Here is an 18,900-nt window from a genome sequence, read left to right as displayed (position 1 = left end):
GAGGCTGCCCCGTATAGAGTGCATTACACCCACCTGTTTAGATATACAGATACCGCAGATATACGGCTTAAAGGCATCCCAGAGAGTAGCATATTTATCTACTGACCCGGTGTTTAAAGTAAAATACTCTTCAATAGCTTCCCAAACCTCCGACTTAAACAATTCATCCAATGGGGCAGTAGCCGGAAAGAACCATCTCTGTTCCCATCCAACCGCGTGCGGAATGCCTAGGCGGAGGAGCACCCGCGGGTGATTAGAGAGCTTACATTGCAGCTTATCTACACCCGTTGTCCAGTGACATGGTGACATGAATCGCTCCATGAAAAAGTAGCTTTGTTCTTCATTAGTAATCGCATTTCATACATTTTCTGAGAAAAGTGATTAACAAATTTTGAATAAAATTCAGCTAAACCGAGGAACGATCTAAGTTCATCTTTCGATTTAGGTGTTGGGGCATTAATAATAGCTTCAACAAGTTTGTTCTTAGGCTTGATACCAGTGTCACAAATGTTGTGTCCTAGGTAAATACAAGACTTTTCTGCAAACTTACATTTACTACACTCAGCAGCCAATCCATTGTCCCTGAGGATGGTAAGAACCTCCTGAGAATGGCATCATGATGGGTTTTATTCTTCTGCATCACTAAGATGTCGTCCTGAAAGAACACTACTTCAGGAATATGACCAAAAAGATTTGACATTAACCTCTGAGAAACTGCAGCTGCTGATGTGTTAGAAATGAGAGGGCTCTGGTTGACGCAGGTGTGTACCCACAACAAGCAGGGACCCTTTACTTCTTGTCAGGGCGAAGGATGACTCCCCAGAATAACCCCTGCTCACCCTCTAGGTGCGTGGCGCGAGCAGTCTAGGCTAAGTCTCAGGTGTACACGGTTAAGCAAATGCAATTACACATACAGTAAACCCCTTGCATGCACCACAAACGGACACCAATCAGGAAGTATATAAAAATAAGCTTTTATGTAGATTCAGCAGATTCAAATACAAGGCCCAGTAACGATGAACTGATGGGGCCACAACTCTTGGAAATACGGTAAAGTCTCTTTGTTACGGAAAGTTCTTTAGGCGGGCACAAGGTAACTGTGGGCCTCAGCGCACTTCGTGCTGAGGCGGCGCCCGGGAAGCACACGGCAGATGACAGGGAAACCAGAACGTTGCGGACCCTGGATCCGATGCGAGCTCGCGGTCGAGTTCGTAAGTACAGTACCTTGTTTCTTGACGCGAAGGCGGGTGCGGGATTTCAGCGGCTCTTCGACAGAAGGGCGAGGCGGCGTCCGGGGCTCCCACACTTCACGATGGGGGTCTGGTCTTCAGGCTCACGGCAAGAGCAGGGTGGTGCAGGTGGCGGGTGAACAAAGCGGGGCAGCCGGGCACGTAGATACGTCCGGGCCGTCCGAGGTTTGGAGATGCTCACAATGCCGATTCCGGCGGGAGGGTGAAGGTGCACAGCGAGCCTCCGGCGAGCGAGGTGACAGGGGCAGCCCAGCACAGCGTAGGGGGAGCGGCTCCGATCGAGCGAGGCTCTTCCCAAGGCGGGGGCGGCTAAGCAGTCCTGGTCACGGCTCAGGGAGGGACTGGGGCACGAGGGTCACAGCTCCGGCGAGGGAAAGGGCACCACAGTCCAGCGGCAGGTGAGTGAAGATCAGGTAGAGCCCAATGGTCCTGGGGCTCAGTTCAGGGGGCAAGCTCAGTTTCAAGCCCTTGGAGATCGTTTTGGAAAGCACAAGTCTTGAAGGTAATAATAAAGCAAAGTTTTCAGCAAAGGTTTCTCTTCTCCCCTTTGGAAGCAAGGTCACCACTGCAGCCCAATCCCCCAGGACAGGGACAGTCTTCCTCCTACAGCTTTCCCGGTGCCTCCTCCTCAGGAGAGATTCTTCTTGGTCAAAAGCGGATCTAGTTTCTTAGGAGCAGGGCTCCTACATTTCTACAGCAAATCTTTTGTTCTCCGAGGCCAGGGGGGCCCTTGCCTAGTCCAGTCCGGTTTCTGAGCACTTTGTTTATGCGAGGCAGGCTTCTTCTTTCAGAGTGCAGGGCAGAGTCATCAGACGCTCCACAGGGGGTGGAGCCGGCATTGAGGTGGCAGAGCACTGTCCTATTCAGAGCCTAGGAGTACTCCTCCCACCCATCTACCTGTCGATCGTCCTATTCACCACCAGGCTACCTAGCCCTGCCCATCTGGGTTCCCCCAGCCCTGTCACTCACACCAGCCAGACATCAGATACACATCACGCAGAGGCGGGCTGAAATGTTTAGGCAAGCAAAGGCCAGCTTTCTGAAAGCGGCATTTGCAAACGCGGAATATTAAAATAAACCTTGGGAAAAGATGTACCTTATTATTCCGAGTTCAGGCATACTAAACTCGATCTTCTACCATGTTCCCTGGGTCGGCTAGGATCATAGGATGTAACAATCCCAGCCGCCCATACTGGCCTATGAGAACAGGGTAGCCTTACAACAAGATGGCGGTCATTCACTACTAGGACATGCCACGCATCCAGGCTTGTCCTACCTTATGCTTGCAACGCACCCTGCCCGTGGGCCTACCAGAGGGGTGACTAACATGAAGTTAAGGGAAGGTTTAGGGACCGGCAAGTGTGGGCACTTGCCAGTCAGCATGTCAGTACCAGACTGCACGCAGGTTCTGCGATGGCAGACCTTAGACATATTTTACTGGCCGCTTCTGTGGGTGGCACAACCAGTGCTGCAAGCCCACCAGCGGTGTTTGCATTTACATGCCCTGGCGCTCCTGGCGCACTTTACTGGGTCCTGACAGTAAACCAAACCAATCCAATCATGGAATCCAACCAACATATCCAATTTACATAGGAAGCACTCGCACCGCGACACTGGTTGGCAGTGGCACAGCGCGCTGAGCGGCCAACACCATAAAAACACATGAGGCACAGCGACAAAAAGAGGGAGGGAGACTCACGCCAAGGTGCCAGGTCTAACACGTGTCCCCTCCAGCTGAAAAGTGGAGAGAACTACCCTACCCCAGGGAGTTCCTCATCACTAAGGCGGAAAAATCGGGACAGACCGTCAGCATTGGCGTGATCTGTACCAGGGCGATGTTCCACCGTGAAATCCATACCCTGTAGGGAAATGGACCACCTCAACAGCTTTGGATTCTCACCCCTCATATGCATCAACCATCTGAGGGACCTGTGGTCCGTCTGAACCCAGAAGTGAGACCCAAACAGGTAGGGTCTTAGCTTCTTCAGCGCCCAGACCACAGCAAATGCCTCACGCTCAATAGCACTCCACCTCTGTTCCCGTGGAAGTAACCTCCTGCTAAGAAAGGCTACGGGTTGATCTAGGCCCTCCTCATTAATCTGTGAAAGAGCAGCCCCCACACCATGCTCTGAAGCGTCTGTCTGAACGATAAACTCTTTGGAGAAGTTGGGAGCCAAGAGCACGGGCGCCGTGCACATAGCAGTTTTCAGGGCCTCAAAAGCTTTCTGACAGGTGTCAGTCCAAATCACTTTCCTGGGATGCTTCTTCGAAGTCAGCGCTGTCAAGGGGGCAACCATGTTGCCATACCCCTTGACAAACCTCCTGTAGTACCCGGTGAGACCTAGGAAGGCTCTCACCTCTGTCTGGGTTTTGGGCGCCTCCCAATTCAGGATGGTTTCTATCTTGGGCTGAAGGGGTGCCACCTGGCCACTCCCAACTTGGTGCCCCAAGTACACCACGGAACCCTGCCCGATCTGGCACTTACTTGCCTTGATCGTGAGGCCTGCCTTGCCCAGCGCCATCAACACTTCCCAGAGGTGATGCAGGTGTTCCTCCCAAGTGGAGCTGAACACTGCGATGTCATCCAGGTAGGCTGCACTGAACGAATCCAGCCCAGCCAACACCTGGTTGACCAATCTCTGAAAGGTGGCAGGGGCATTCTTCATCCCAAAGGGCATAACCCGGAACTGGTAGTGCCCGTCTGGGGTGGAAAATGCTGACCTCTCTTTGGCCCCCTCGGTCAAGGCGATCTGCCAATACCCAGACGTTAAATCAAACGTGCTGAGGTAATGGGCAGCCCCTAGCCGATCTATGAGCTCATCAGCTCTGGGGATGGGGTGTGCGTCAGTCCTAGTGACTGAATTGAGTCCTCTGTAGTCCACACAGAACCGGAGTTCGGGTGTGGCTCCCGGCGCTGCAGCCTTTGGGACCAAGACCACGGGGCTGGCCCAAGGACTGCTGGAAGACTCAGTTACCCCGAGTGCAAACATCTTGGAGACCTCCTCCTTGATGCATGTCCTCACCCTGTCAGTCACCCTGTAGGCCTTGTGCCGCACAGGTGTACTATCCCCAGTGTCCACATCATGGACGCACCAATCAGTGACACCAGGGACCAGGGAAAACAGATCAGAAAATTGTCCCAGCAACTGGCGACAATCATTCTGTTGCTCAGGGGTCAGGGTGGAAGAGAGGATGACACCATCCACTGACCCATCTTGCTCCTTGGCTGACAGGAGGTCATGAAGAGGTTCTGTCTCCTCTTCCATCCCAGCATCTGTTGCCAAGAGCATGCCCACTTGGGACCTCTCCAAGTGGGGCTTGAGGCGGTTGACATGTAGGACCCTTAAGGGGTTCCTAGGAGACTTCAGGTCCACCACGTAGGTAACAGGACTCTTGCGCTCCACCACCTCAAAGGGACCAGTCCACTTATCCTGGAGTGCACACGGCTCCACGGGGGCCAAAACCCATACCTTCTGTCCAGGCTGAAGCTCTACCAGAGTGGCATTCTGGTCGTACCACCGCTTCATCTCCTCCTGGCTGGCTTCCAGATTTGCCTCAGCAAGTTACCTGAATCGCCTAGTCTGATTCCTGAAGGCCAGCATGTAGCTATATACATTCTGGGGAGTTTTCCTGGGAGATTGCTCCCAGCCTTCCTTGACCAGACTTAGAGGTCCTCTGACTGGGTGACCATACAGAAGCTCAAAGGGACTGAACCCCAGAGACTTCTGTGGCACCTCACGGTAAGCGAAGAGAAGGCAGGGTAAGAGGACGTCCCACTTACGCCTCATGGGTCCTTCTAGGCCCATTATCATGCCTTTGAGGGTTCGGTTGAATCTCTCAACCAACCCGTTTCCTTGGGGGTGGTAAGGTGTGGTGAACTTGTAGGTTACACCACACTCTTGCCAAAGGGATTTCATGTACTTGGACATGAAATTGGTACCTCGGTCAGACACCACCTCTAGAGGGAATCCCACTCGGGAGAAAATTCCCATCAGTGCACGTCCCACCACGGGGGCCGTCACTGTCCTCAGAGGAATGGCTTCCGGGTACCGGGTGACATGGTCCACCAGGACCAGGATGAACCTATTGCCCATCGCTGTCCTGGGGTCCAGTGGCCCTACAATGTCAATCCCCACTCGCTGGAATGGGGTACCGACCACAGGGAATGGCTGGAGTGGAGCCTTCTGCTTCCTTCCACTCTTTCCACTTGCCTGGCAAGTCTGGCATGTCCTGCAGTGAGTATCTGAACTCCTGCGCATCTGAGGCCAATAAAAGTGGGTGACAAGCCTTTCAAAGGTCTTGTCCTGCCCCAAATGCCCTGCCAATGGCACATCGTGAGCCAGCCCCAGTAGGAAGGCTCTGAAGTTCTGGGGTACCACCAGCGCACGGGCTGACCCAGGCTCAGCAACCTTAGGCTCTGTATATAGGAGGTCGTTCTCCCAGTAAACGAAATGTGATCCTGACTGATCACCTGCGGCCTGGTCTGCAGCCTGCTGCCGCATACCCACGAGAGAAGGGCACTCCTTCTGTGCCTTGCAAAAGTCCTCCCTGGTGGGACCTCCTTCCTGCTGCCAATGGGTCAGCTCCGGCAGGTCTCCCAGTTCAGCTATCTGTTCCCCTGTAGGCACCAGGGCATCCCCCTCAAGGTCTTCTTCCTCCTGGACCGTGGGAACTTCAGGGGCCGGCTTCCCGCGCCCCTTGCTCCTTCTCTATGAGGCCGGTTCCTGGGCCTCCCTCTCAGGCTCCAGGACCTCTTGAGTACCTCTACTGGCTGCCATGGACCGTGTGGTGACACACGCCCAATCCGGCATACCCAACATCTCCAGGTGAGCACTCCGCTCCACCTTAGCCCAAGGTGAGCTCTCCAAATCGTTCCCTAACAAACAGTCAACAGGCATGGCGGGCCTCACAGCTACCTGAAGAGTACCAGAGACCCCCCCCCACTCAAAGGGAACCTGAGCCACCTTGCAGTGCCTCTCTGTGTTGTCAGCGGCAACAATGGGATAGAATGCATTTGGGACCACCTGCTCCTGAGACACCAGGTGACTCCTGACAGCTGTCACACTGGCTCCTGTATCTCTAAGAGCTTCCACTCTATGGCCATTTATGGTCACCCACTGCCTGTACTTCTTAGTGTTCTCAGGCAGCTGGGTTGGAGGGACCACTTCACGGTCTCCTAGCGAGACAAGGGACATCTCTGCGGGACCCCACCCACCTTGGATACCCCCTTCCTCCCCCAAGGCTACACTAGTCACCTGCCGGGGTGGAGCACCAGTGGGTGCTGGTTTACCAAACAATGGACACTTTACATCAGAGGCAAAATGCCCCAAATTGTTACACCTGTAACATTTTACGGGCCCCTTCTGAACAGGAGGACCTGTCGGGGCCCCGGTCGGTTTCTGGGGTGGGGGAGGCTGAGAACCCTTCCCTTGGTTCCCTTGGGGACTACTTTGGGGCCCTTTTTGGAACTGCTTCTGTTTACCCCTGTCCCCCCCACTCTTCTGCTGGGGACCCTGCCCACCTTTGGCGGAATCTCCCACGGGACCCTTATGGACCCTGGTACTGACCCAGCGGTCCGCCTCCTCAGCAAGCTTCCTAGGGTTAGTCAGCCTACTATCTATCAGGTGCTGGCGTAGCTCAGGAAAACAATTACTGGACAAGTGCTCCCATGCCATTAAATCAAGAAGCCCTTGATAATCATTTACCTTACTACCCTTTACCCAACCATCCAGCGCTCTGCAAAAGAAAGTCACATACTCCACATACGTACTATTGGGAATCTTAGTGCAACCCCTGAACCTCTGTCTATATAACTCAGGGGTCAACCCATACCTAGCCATCAAGGCTTCCTTCATATGGGCGTAAGAATTATGAACATCAGCAGGTAAATCTAACAGGGTGTCCCACCCTTCACTCAGGAACCGTCCCCACAACCCCGCTCCCCAATCTCTCTCAGGGACCCGGTGGGAAGACATGGCTACCTCGTAGGCTCTGAACCACTGCCCAATGTCGTCATTCTTGAAGAACTCCTTCACTACATCCTTGGGAATATAAACTCTTGGTTCCGACGGTACTGGCGGTGTGCTGCCACCAGAGGGATTCAGCTCCAAACTTTTTGCTTTCAGCTCCAGCTCCCTCAGCTTCATTTCATGCTCTAATTGTATTTTCTTTTCTTCCATGGCTAATCTTTGTTTTTCCATATCCATCTGCCCATTAAGTTTTGCCATCTCCACTTCGTGTGCCCGAGTTGCTGCCCTGTCTGCCAACTCTTCTGGCGACAGGCCTCTGCCAAACTCATGGACACTTTCTGGTGGAACCATTTCCACCTGATTCTCTGGTGCCTTTGACTCATACCAGGCCCTCAGCGCCTTCACGAGTTGGGCCTTGTTTTTCAATCCAGTTTGGGCAATCCTGAACTTGGAGCAAAAACCTTTCAATTCTTCATTGGTATGATTCTGAAGTGCGCCTTCCTCCCAATCTATGTCCTCAAATCCAGAGATTATAGAAGCTGCCCTTCCGGCGGGAAGTGAACCAGGCATGGCTCTAACAACGGAGATTCTTGGCAAAACAAAAACAATTGCTAGTCTTGTGGCTGTGTTACTGGTCTGCTCTCACTACGTGGTGATCAATGGTTCACTATACGCAAACCACAAATGCAAATCCGTAAATCCTCACCGCTGCCACCAATGTTAGAAATGAGGGGGCTCTGGTTGACGCAGGTGTGTACCCACAACAAGCAGGGACCCTTTACTTCTTGTCAGGGCGAAGGATGACTCCCCAGAATAACCCCTGCTCACCCTCTAGGTGCGTGGCGCGAGCAGTCTAGGCTAAGTCTCAGGCGTACACGGTTAAGCAAATGCAATTACACATACAGTAAACCCCTTGCATGCACCACAAACGGACACCAATCAGGAAGTATATAAAAATAAGCTTTTATGTAGATTCAGCAGATTCAAATACAAGGCCCAGTAACGATGAACTGATGGGGCCACAATTCTTGGAAATACGGTAAAGTCTCTTTGTTACGGAAAGTTCTTTAGGCGGGCACAAGGTAACTGTGGGCCTCAGCGCACTTCGTGCTGAGGCGGCGCCCGGGAAGCACACGGCAGATGACAGGGAAACCAGAACGTTGCGGACCCTGGATCCGATGCGAGCTCGCGGTCGAGTTCGTAAATACAGTACCTTGTTTCTTGACGCGAAGGCGGGTGCGGGATTTCAGCGGCTCTTCGACAGAAGGGCGAGGCGGCGTCCGGGGCTCCCACACTTCACGATGGGGGTCTGGTCTTCAGGCTCACGGCAAGAGCAGGGTGGTGCAGGTGGCGGGTGAACAAAGCGGGGCAGCCGGGCGCGTAGATACGTCCGGGCCGTCCGAGGCTTGGAGATGCTCACAACGCCGATTCCGGCGGGAGGGTGAAGGTGCACAGCGAGCCTCCGGCGAGCGAGGTGACAGGGGCAGCCCAGCACAGCGTAGGGGGAGCGGCTCCGATCGAGCGAGGCTCTTCCCAAGGCGGGGGCGGCTAAGCAGTCCTGGTCACGGCTCAGGGAGGGACTGGGGCACGAGGGTCACAGCTCCGGCGAGGGAAAGGGCACCACAGTCCAGCGGCAGGCGAGTGAAGATCAGGTAGAGCCCAATGGTCCTGGGGCTCAGTTCAGGGGGCAAGCTCAGTTCCAAGCCCTTGGCGATCGTTTTGGAAAGCACAAGTCTTGAAGGTAATAATAAAGCAAAGTTTTCAGCAAAGGTTTCTCTTCTCCCCTTTGGAAGCAAGGTCACCACTGCAGCCCAATCCCCCAGGACAGGGACAGTCTTCCTCCTACAGCTTTCCCGGTGCCTCCTCCTCAGGCAGAGATTCTTCTTGGTCAAAAGCGGATCTAGTTTCTTAGGAGCAGGGCTCCTACATTTATAAAGCAAATCTTTTGTTCTCCCAGGCCAGGGGGGCCCTTGCCTAGTCCAGTCCGGTTTCTGAGCACTTTGTTTATGCGAGGCAGGCTTCTTCTTTCAGAGTGCAGGGCAGAGTCATCAGACGCTCCACAGGGGGCGGAGCCGGCATTGAGGTGGCAGAGCACTGTCCTATTCAGAGCCTAGGAGTACTCCTCCCACCCATCTACCTGTCGATCGTCCTATTCACCACCAGGCTACCTAGCCCTGCCCATCTGGGTTCCCCCAGCCCTGTCACTCACACCAGCCAGACATCAGATACACATCACGCAGAGGCGGGCTGAAATGTTTAGGCAAGCAAAGGCCAGCTTTCTAAAAGCGGCATTTGCAAACGCGGAATATTAAAATAAACCTTGGGAAAAGATGTACCTTATTATTCCGAGTTCAGGCATACTAAACTCGATCTTCTACCATGTTTCCTGGGTCGGCTAGGATCATAGGATATAACAATCCCAGCCGCCCATACTGGCCTATGAGAACAGGGTAGCCTTACAGTAGTGAACAACAAGATGGCGGTCATTCACTACTAGGACATGCCACGCATCCAGGCTTGTCCTACCTTATGCTTACAACGCACCCTGCCCGTGGGCCTACCAGAGGGGTGACTAACATGAAGTTAAGGGAAGGTTTAGGGACCGGCAAGTGTGGGCACTTGCCAGTCAGCATGTCAGTACCAGACTGCACGCAGGTTCTGCGATGGCAGACCTTAGACATATTTTACGGGCCGCTTCTGTGGGTGGCACAACCAGTGCTGCAAGCCCACCAGCGGTGTTTGCATTTACATGCCCTGGCGCTCCTGGCGCACTTTACTGGGGCCTGACAGTAAACCAAACCAATCCAATCATGGAATCCAACCAACATATTCAATTTACATAGGGAGCACTCGCACCGCGACACTGGTTGGCAGTGGCACAGCGCGCTGAGCGGCCAGCACCATAAAAACACATGAGGCACAGCGACAAAAAGAGGGAGGGAGACTCACGCCAAGGTGCCAGGTCTAACATGATGCCAACCAAAAAGGCATGCGTTTAAATTTGTAAAACCCAAAAGGTGTAGAAAAGTAGCCAAATGTCTGCTTTCGGTATCCAACACTACTTGGTGGTAAGCAGCGGAAAGGTCCAATGTGGAAAACCATTTAGCATTTCGTGTTAAAGACAACATTTCATAAATTCTTGGAAAGGGGAAATTAATCCACTAGCATATTGTTGTTGAGATACCTTAAGTCCACACACAAAAGGGCCTTTCCATTGGATTTACGGGCAACGACCAATTCGGATGCTTCCACTTGTTCAATGACATTAGACTTTAATAATTTCTCTAGCTCAGACTTGACTTCATCTCTGACTATAAAAGGAATTTTCCGAGCTTTGTATACCTTAGGAATAGCACCTTCGTTTAAACAAATTTGGTGGGTAAAGCCTTTATGTTAGCCCATATCACCCGCAAAAACCTCAGGGAATTCTTGTAGAACCCAATTTTTTGGTGTCCTCCCCATCACATGAAACCAAAACTTGCTCCTTACTGTTAGGGTCAAGAATTATGTTCAAATTTTTCTGATCCTTCCACCCTAGGACTGATGGCCCCTCTTTAGCAATATAAAGCTTACCCGTAGCATGTCTCTCTTTAAAACGAAATACCAATGTTCTGTACCCCAAGATATACATTTTTTCTCCTTTCAAACTTTCAGGAGAAATATCATTAGGTTCCAACCATACACCAATACTGCTAATGAAATGTTTTTGCCAAATATTTTGAGAGTCAATGGTGAATGGAGACCCTGAATCCACTGCAAATTGCACAGTAATGCCACCCAGGGAAACCAGGTATAGTGGTTTGGAAGAAGAACTATCAGTGATGTTCAGTACAACTTATTATTTTGAATGAATCTGACTTGTACATCTTCCTCACCAGAACTAGAGTAACTATCATCTTCCACTTTGTGTATACAAGCAACTTTATCTTTGGTTTTTTTGCACACCCTGCTAATAATAATAATAATAATAATAATAATAATAATAATAATAATAATAATATAATTGTCCAATGATACCACATTCAAGGCTCTTTGCAGTTTTTGCAGGACATCTTTCATGTCTGGCAGAGTGTGAGAAACTACCACATCTGTAACAAATCAAATTACCAATTTTCTTTTGCTCAACATTTTCTCCTTTCTTTTTGTCAAATTTAACATCACGGTTCACCTTATGCCCCGACTTACTGTCTAAAATTTTCCCCACTACTTCAGAGTCCTTTTTATCATGAGATAAGGTGGCTTTAGCACAACGCTCAGAGTTCAGCCTTATTACCATAGCTACAATATCCTTCAGACATTCTTCACCCTCTACCCATAACCTGTCTTGTATGGTTTTGTTTTTTGTGTACATAACTACTTGGTCACGGATGAACTCATCATGCAGTTGAGCAAACCCACATTTACTCGCCAACTTTGTTAAGGCAGAAACGTATTCTTCAATGTTCTCATGTTGTTGTTGTTTTCTCTGAAAGAAACTGTGTCTAGTGACAGCAATACAAACTGAAGGGGAGAAATGATCATCAAGGTCCAACATTGCAGCTTTAAACACATCAATATCACCACCAACCCTCTCCAGTTTTTGTAATTCATTGTAAACCCGCAAACCTTCAGGACCTAATGAGCTTTCTTTTTTTCTCTCTGGAGAAAAGTTACCATTAATGTCTTCCAAATTGGCAACATAATTGAAAAAGTACTCTTTCCAGTCATTCCAGGCTATCAAAGGTTCTCCTGGTGTGGGTAAAACAATGTGCATTGAGGAAGAATTGGACTCACCCACAGCTGTGCTGGTTCCTCTAGTAGGCATGACTAGAGCAGCAGAAGTAAAAATAAGAATATGTTCCATCCAGAAAAAAAAATGGAATGATAGTACAACGTATAGCACTTGAATAGACTGGAAGTGAAAACCAAGTCAGCAGAAAGGTAAAGTGTTTTCCTTTAAAAGCACTTTAAACACGAAATGTATATGAAAAATAAAGCTTCACGAAAGCAAAATAAAACGCTGCACACACCTCTTCTGTGAAAATGTCCACTACAAAGAGGACTTCGATGAGGAATGATGATCAACCGAAGAAATTAAACACTTCTTCAATTTCGGAAAAAATGACGAACAAAAAACGAAAGACGGAAGCAAATAACGCTCCTTCCCTTCCGGAATATAAAGAGCACTCAAAGATGGCTGCTGTGTGTTCTGTTTAACACACTGACGTCACGTAAATTGGTCCTTCTCCTCTGTTGCTGTACGCGTTCGTAGAACACTTCGCCCTGGACATGGAAGAATGCGCAGCAGGAGAGACGCGTGGAGAAGATGACGGCAGCAAAAGAAAGGTGGAGCGAGGCAATGCGTGTTTTGAATCTAAAGGAAGTCGTTAAGGATTTCCGTTGGTAAGTTGTAACAGAATAAGGCTACACTTACTTGGAATTAGGAAAAGTAGATTCAATGGCACAGCCGATGCCTCAAACGATATTCAACCACGGCAAACTATCGCAGAAAGCAGAATTCCTCCAAGGATATCACTTGCGTCTTCCGTTTTTTCTTGCAACTGAATCGGAGTAGGCAAAAGTGGTTGAAGGAGAAGTCCTTATTCCATGGGTTCTTAGAATAAACAGCTCGTCGCCAAAAATAAGTATAGTAATCACACTTATACGTTGTTTTGATTAATCTTCTTTTATTGGTTTTACAGGGTGTAAGGTGCATACAGCATAGTAGCAGGGCGACCTCAGAATGAGGAAAATCATTCCAGAGCCCTACAGAGATACCATTCTGATGACCTGCAATAATTCTGCCTTCCAACCCCACAACATTAATAAAGAAACTATGGGGCATATTAACAAGCCAGACGATAAAATTATCGCCGCTTTAGCGGCAGAAAACTGCCGCTAAAACGGCGATAATCGGCTTGATAATATGCTCTATGGATTTCCAATTGAAGCCCATGTTAAATGTGAAGGACATGTAACATGGGCTTCAATTGGAATTCCATAGAGCATATTATCAAGCCCATTATCGCCGTTTTAGCGGCAGTTTTCTGCCGCTAAAGCAGCGATAATTTTATCGCCTGGCTTGTTAATATGCCCCCATGTTAGTTACTACAGCCATCCTCCTTTCTAGGGATGGTCCTGAGCATGCCTCCTGAGATGCTACATCTGGTAGGGCCGTGTACTTCTTGCCTCCTGCTTGTTCACCTTTAATTTCTGTCACAGATCCGGAGTGTGGTGCATCTGGTCTAGCCGTTGTTCTGTCAGCACAAAGCGAATACAGGTAAATATAAAAGCTATCATTCAATTCGTATAGCGTGGCGGATTATAATGGCCAAAGGTAATTTTTTTTGCAAACAGTGACAATTTAATTTAGTATAACTGCCACACGTAGCAACAGTAGACATGCCATATGTCTTAGGGCGGGAGGTTGGGGGCTGAAGTTTGTGTATGGCAGTACGCCATGCTACGGATTCACCTCTTTCGTTAGGCTGATTTTTACCCCCCAGTGGACATCAAGTTCCCTTTTTGCTAGCAATAGTGCAAGGGAAACGAAGCATCGTTGACATAATTGTACGGTATTAACTATTCTCAGTAAGGCCAATTTGGGCGATGGAGGGAAGGGGGTAGCTATAATGTCCAAAATTATTTGAAAGACATGAGTCCAATAAGGCACTATTGGGGGCACACCCATGTCATATGGGAAAAGTCCTCTTCGGGCGCTTGACATTTTGGGCATACAGGCAGCCTAGTGAAATAAAATTTATGCAGCTGGCATTGCATGACGTAAGTCCTGTGCACAAACCTAAAATGGAGAAGTTTGTGCCTATGGTTAGGGCATATCCTATGTATTTGTTCTTTATCTGTTAGAGATTGACGCAGATCTTTCTCCTATCGTTCCCTGATTCCCTGATCCCAAGCTGGTTTGAGCATTGAGCACGCTCGGTATAGCATGGCGACAAGGTGATCTCCATCTTTATCAGTTATGAGTAATGTCAGTGGCTAGAATTAAACAGGGGAAGAGGGGAATGTGTGAGTATCCAAGTAGCAGTGTTATTACAAACTTTTCCATATATGTCAAGTCGGAGCTTGCAGTGAGATCCGTCATTGTTCTTGTCCGCCCATCTGGGAAGAGAGAACCGAAAGTAAACAGTTTTAGTTTCATAAGTGTACGTTGGAGAACTACTTCAGACGTGAGCGGTAAGTTTTGGTTCCAACACAGTGGGAGCTATGGAGAGTATAGTGAGCCATCACCTAGCTTCCGGATCCACCGATGCCAAGCCCAACAAGTAGTTGAGAGAGACTGCACATCATTGGGATACAACGGAAGACCCCGCGGGAACAGTGCACCCAAGGGAGTGGGCGAGGCCAGGTCTTGTTCTGGCTTGCTGTAGGGTATGCGGGTGTCCGGTTGAAACCAGCGATGGGCAAACTGTGCCTGCGCAACCAGATAACACAAGTGTAAGTCAGGGACCGCAAATCCACCCCTATTATATGGGAGTGTAAGTGTATTAAATGCTATCCGAGGCCTGCGCCCCCCCAAATCAGACGTTTCAGCAGGCCCTTTAACTGCGTAAAAAAGGCATTGGTGAGTGGGATGTGTATACCAAGGAATAAGTAAAGTGAGGTTCTGTAGCGATCCGAACCCGTGTGTTCGGTATTGTAGTACTGACACGATTTTGGTACCAGTGAACCATAAATGATCCATTTAGTATGTGATAGTGTTTTCGCTGTGCTACGAGCATGGATTCACTGAGAAATAGGGCATTCTGTTGTAAATTCATGGCATCCATCATAGATACGGCATCCATTTTGTTTCTTGCCCTCACATAGTCAATGGACAAGCAATGACCCTGGCTGAATCACCTTGTTAAGGACACGTAAGCTTTAGTCCAAGGAAGCTGATGCTGCGTGACTATGGCAGTACGCCATGCTACGGATTCACCTCTTTCGTTAGGCTGATTTTTTCCCCCCAGTGGACATCAAGTTCCCTTTTTGCTAGCAATAGTGCAAGGGAAACGAAGCATCGTTGACATAATTGTACGGTATTAACTATTCCCAGTAAGGCCAATTTGGGCGATGGAGGGAAGGGGGTAGCTATAATGTCCAAAATTATTTGAAAGACATGAGTCCAATAAGGCACTATTGGGGGCACACCCATGTCATATGGGAAAAGTCCTCTTCGGGCGCTTGACATTTTGGGCATACAGGCAGCCTAGTGAAATCAAATTTATGCAGCTGGCATTGCATGACGTAAGTCCTGTGCACAAACCTAAAATGGAGAAGTTTGTGCCTATGGTTAGGGCATATCCTATGTATTTGTTCTTTATCTGTTAGAGATTGACGCAGATCTTTCTCCTATCGTTCCCTGATTCCCTGATCCCAAGCTGGTTTGAGCATTGAGCACGCTCGGTATAGCATGGCGACAAGGTGATCTCCATCTTTATCAGTTATGAGTAATGTCAGTGGCTAGAATTAAACAGGGGAAGAGGGGAATGTGTGAGTATCCAAGTAGCAGTGTTATTACAAACTTTTCCATATATGTCAAGTCGGAGCTTGCAGTGAGATCCGTCATTGTTCTTGTCCGCCCATCTGGGAAGAGAGAACCGAAAGTAAACAGTTTTAGTTTCATAAGTGTACGTTGGAGAACTACTTCAGACGTGAGCGGTAAGTTTTGGTTCCAACACAGTGGGAGCTATGGAGAGTATAGTGAGCCATCACCTAGCTTCCGGATCCACCGATGCCAAGCCCAACAAGTAGTTGAGAGAGACTGCACATCATTGGGATACAACGGAAGACCCCGCGGGAACAGTGCACCCAAGGGAGTGGGCGAGGCCAGGTCTTGTTCTGGCTTGCTGTAGGGTATGCGGGTGTCCGGTTGAAACCAGCGATGGGCAAACTGTGCCTGCGCGACCAGATAACACAAGTGTAAGTCAGGGACCGCAAATCCACCCCTATTATATGGGAGTGTAAGTGTATTAAATGCTATCCGAGGCCTGCGCCCCCCCAAATCAGACGTTTCAGCAGGCCCTTTAACTGCGTAAAAAAGGCATTGGTGAGTGGGATGTGTATACCAAGGAATAAGTAAAGTGAGGTTCTGTAGCGATCCGAACCCGTGTGTTCGGTATTGTAGTACTGACACGATTTTGGTACCAGTGAACCATAAATGATCCATTTAGTATGTGACAGTGTTTTCGCTGTGCTACGAGCATGGATTCACTGAGAAATAGGGCATTCTGTTGTAAATTCATGGCATCCATCATAGATACGGCATCCATTTTGTTTCTTGCCCTCACATAGTCAATGGACAAGCAATGACCCTGGCTGAATCACCTTGTTAAGGACACGTAAGCTTTAGTCCAAGGAAGCTGATGCTGCGTGACTAGGCAGAAGCTACCTCCCTTGCCTGAGGCCAATCATGCTATACTGGTTCTTGTGTTCGTTGGCCTGATCACGATTAGGAGGCCGAAGACAGTAGCCATGCCCGTTTATGACCCACAAGCATCTCTTATCCTACTTATCAATCTTTCACACCTGGCTCCGCTCCTCTCCTTCTGGGCTTTTACTATGGGGAGGATACAATTTTTATGATGGGGAGGATCGGTCGAAGAATGGAAAACTGACATGAAGACTTGATCGAACACTGGAAACTTACAAATAATTATCGTTTGGTATATGTTTATTGTTTGTTTGGGATACCGGGCTAGGCATGAAAGATATTTTTGCAATGCTGCCTGAGGACACATTTGGTGTATTTATTAAGGAGCGACCCACTTTATACAAGTTGAACAGTCTCCTAGATTCTGCCTTTGTGTGGTTCTTACGACTTCTGTGTCCCTGCAGTAAATAAACCTTGGTCTCTGACGCCACCATCGAAAAGCCTGTGTCTCTGTTTATTTGTGCACCAAGGCAGGAAGGAACTCAGGGGTCTTTTGGGTGTTGTTTCCCTGACACCTCTGGACTCTAGAAAAGTCCAGAACCTCATTTGGCGCCCAATGTGGGGCGACGTCAACCGGTACCGGTCCAAAGCCTGAAGATTTCGAGGAGCTTTGTGTGAAGATTCCGGAGGGGGGTACCCCGCTTCATCGATCCCTGTATGTCGTAAAAGTGGCCCGACGATCTCTTCCACGAGGGTTCCCGCTCCCAGACAGCTACAGAGGACCGCTGCCCTGACTGTCGCCCTGTCTTGGACCCGAGGTGCAGACCTTAGTACGGCGAGACGTAGGCGGGTTCTCCTTGGTGACGTCTTCGACATTTCAGTTAAGAATTAAGTGGGTCGCGCCCAGTTTGGTTGCTCTTAGTTGCTCTTGTAAGGATTTATCACAGGTTGCTCTTGTTCGGATAATCCTTTTGCTCTCTGGGTACGTTTGTTTTGGATTTGTAGATTATCACTGGTTGCTCTTGTTAAGATAATCTTTGGTTTGGTATTGGTTCATTTGGTAGGCCTAAGTTCTTTGCGCATTTTGGTTAGAATTTGTCTTTAGTTTGTAATGGCTAGCCATAGTAATTGTTTCCTGTCCTGGTTAAGTTGCAACAGGGATTCCTGGTTGGAGGACTCGTGTCCGGTTCCTCCGATCGCAACTCCTACATATGAGCTCTATTGTAAACATGGTGTGGGTCCTATCACTTATAATGGAGTGTGGGTCCGTTACACCAGGAAAGATGGTGTCCTTAGTTGGCCACCACATGGTAGCTTTGAAACTAAAATTCTAGACAATCTAGAAGTGAAGTTGTTTAAAAAGAAAGCCCGGCCGGCAATGTTCGATTCTTTTCGCTTTTGGCGTAAAGAAGCTAGACAGAGAGAAATTAGAAAAATGAAGAAGGAACAGAAAGAGAAAGGGTTGACTTTAATGCAGTCTGCTAGGCAGTTGCATGTCAACGAAACTGAAAAAGCAATAGAGGTAGCGAATAGAGAACATAATTTGGCGATTGACAAGTGCTACCCTGCCTTGCCATCGTGTCCTGCTAAGCCAATAGAGGACTGTGAAAAGGATCCCCTGTTGTCTTACCTATTGAGATCACCTCCACCGTATGCACAGGGTATTACAGCACCACAGTTACCACCTGTTGTGCAACCGGCTGCTGGTCAGCCTGGAATAGTTGTTCCTCTTCCTTTGATTCAAGCTCCTATTCTTCCTGTGGTTAATGTTCCTCCGGCACCCCCTCTACCTGGGTTGCCTATTCCGCCTTTGCCTGACGTTTCGCAAACTGCTTTACCTACTACTTCTACCCTTACAATTTCATCTGCTCCAGCTTCCTTGTCCCCGAACTCTGTAAACATTCTGACTCCGCTTTCTGTTCGTCGGAAAATAACTGACTCTGTAACTAATATCTTAACTCCTCTCTACAGGTCTTTAATTAAGACACCCGTTTCTGACTCTACACAGAGACGTAGTCAGCTTCCTGGTCTCCAGGAACGAGGAATATTAGATTCGACAGCTCTTAGGTGGATGTCGAAAGCTGTGAAGTATGATGCACGAAGAGTGTTGGATACATTTATGCAATGGAATGAACCAACTCAGCGTTATGTCTTTGACGTGATGTGTTCCCGTTTGCGTGAGGAATGGGATGATGATGACTTAGATTCCGTTCCCGCTGACTTGATACATATTCAGAGAAGGTTCGCTGCAGGAATGGTAATAGGTTCGGAAGTAAAGGAAGCGATAGAACTGATTTTAGCATACAGGTCTGATTCTCCTCTTCGA

This window comes from Triturus cristatus, chromosome 6 (assembly GCF_964204655.1).
Source record: "Triturus cristatus chromosome 6, aTriCri1.1, whole genome shotgun sequence".
In the NCBI taxonomy this organism is placed as follows: Eukaryota; Metazoa; Chordata; class Amphibia; order Caudata; family Salamandridae; genus Triturus; species Triturus cristatus.
The sequence above is the reverse complement of the archived record's forward strand: the minus strand, read 5'-3'. Positions refer to the sequence as shown.